We start from the raw sequence: 2,272 nt of genomic DNA, 5'->3' as shown, positions 1-2,272 counted from the left end.
TGTTTTGTCCTGTCCCTTCTTGATGGAATAAATCCACCCAGGTGCATGATTCAGCATAGCAGGATAGTAATTCCATGGGAGAATCTTAATTTCATACTCATAGCATCCTCTCTCCTTGCCTCCTCAATACCCATTGGATAATAAGTCAGATGTCCCACCCCTCTGACCTTCTCCTCCAATGGGTTTTTAGGAGGAAACGCGAGGACGCGAGGAGTATGCAATTGAGATTTCTTTGTTTCCCGTGGGGTAAAGATGTACACAATTAATTATGCCTGAAAGAAGAACAGACACCCATACATTTCCCTTTACTTGAATTAGTCCTCTGTACACTTGCAAAGTCAATTCCCCTCATTCCTGCAGGGGTGGCACTTTAAAGGCCCACCTAATATAAAATGTATGGATTGTGCCATATGGACTGGAGCAGTGAGTAAAGGCCAAGGTGGGTGTAGTACTGATGTTTAGGATATCTTTGTGTCCCCTTGTACACTTGACCACAAACGAACACTTGGTATACAGTCTAGTAGGTGAGCAAGAATCCATTTTGGAACCAGACCTGATAATTATGTTGGTCAACAAGCTGGCATCTGAGCTGGACTGAGCATGGTGCATCCTTCCACTCATAATATATGAAGTGAACAACAAGTCCTGGTGTGTAGGGATAGCTACTACAGAGCTGTGTTCATCCTATTCTTCACAGTAGCCTATCTATCCACCTGTAAAAAGTGATGCGTTATAGACTATGCCTGTGCAGCAACAGGTGCCGCCTCATCGCCAGAATTGGTAGGCTTGCTGGAAGGCCTCATAAGAGCCTTTTCTATTCACTTTTAAAATCATATATTTGTGTGTTGTCGAGTGGTTATTATAGCAACACAGACAACTAGCGCTACAAAATGTCAAAAAGCTGTCAGTAGGTTAAATGGCAAAGGCAGCTTGCATGTAATTGATGACATAAAAGGTTTCCAACACTATGCAGCATGTCAATGAATTCAGAGGGCTTTCCCCCCATTGCAAACAGCATTCTTATGATAATAGTTTAATGCTGGTCCTTTGGTTAATTGTCTGGCCGATAGCGGTGGCCACCTTTTGTTGTATTTCTCACTGGGCCTAGAGGACAGGGTCTGGTCTCGGGGATTATAACTCAAGAGGTCTACTCAAATACCACAACAACTATATTTTTCAGAAGCCCCAATTTGTGGGCTATGCAAGAAGTTGGTTCCAACTACTTTTAAACTAGGTATTAATACTATATTACGTGGACATTGGCTAAACAATATTTAGGCCAATAATACCTGTTAAATAATGTCTAAAACTCACATCACATGGTGAGATATTGCTGGCCTACAGCCATAGCTTTTAGGCCTATGTTTGAATGATTAGCCTAATATTATTGATATTTTAGTTATTTAAACAATAAGGCACGAGGGGGTGTGGTATATGGCCAATATACCATAGCTAAGGGCTGTTCTTATGCACGACACATCGCAGAGACCCTGGACACAGCCCTTAGCCGTGGTATGTTGGCAATCTACCACAAACCCCCAAGGTTCCTTATTGCTATTATAAACTGGTTGCCAACGTAATTAGAGCAGTAAAAATATATGTTTTTTTTCAGCCAATCCGCATTCAGGGCTCAAACCACCCAGTTTATAATGAATAATATACCAACTTTGCGCCAATCTTCGTACCTTTAGGCCTGTTTGTCATATCCACATTTTTATTCATAACGTGATTAGCTAAGCGACACTTTCGGTGCTCACGACAGATTGCGGTAGCATAGCAACAAAATGTTGCAACATCCTGCTAGCGACGACCATAAAGTTATTGGAATGCCATCATTCCATCGAACCTGTGGGTAGCCCCATCTCTCCACCTAGCCTAGCTCTTCACTATTAAGCACATTAGAACATTTAATGCTGAAAATCATATTCTTCTAAAGGAATTCACAACGTTGTAGAAACGTTATTACATTTGAGCAACATTTTATCAATCCATATGGTAAGCTATTTGGCAAGGTTGCTTTTATGCCAAAATTTTACTTGGCTATCCAAAAAAACTAAAATTCACAGACTGGGTGCTGCCAATCTGGACACAGGGGTAGACATAACATAGTAAAAGTAAACCGAAAAACTCCAATTATTATGTATGATATGTTGCTTTTCATCAGTGGAGGTTGGTGGGAGGAGCTATAGGAGGATGGGCTCATTGTAATGGCTGGAATGGAATTATTGGAATGGACTCATATGTGGTACTATTCCATTCCAGACATTATAAT

The sequence above is a fragment of the Salvelinus alpinus genome, chromosome 11, assembly GCF_045679555.1.
Source record: "Salvelinus alpinus chromosome 11, SLU_Salpinus.1, whole genome shotgun sequence".
Classification (NCBI taxonomy): Eukaryota; Metazoa; Chordata; class Actinopteri; order Salmoniformes; family Salmonidae; genus Salvelinus; species Salvelinus alpinus.
Note: the sequence above shows the minus strand (reverse complement) of the source record.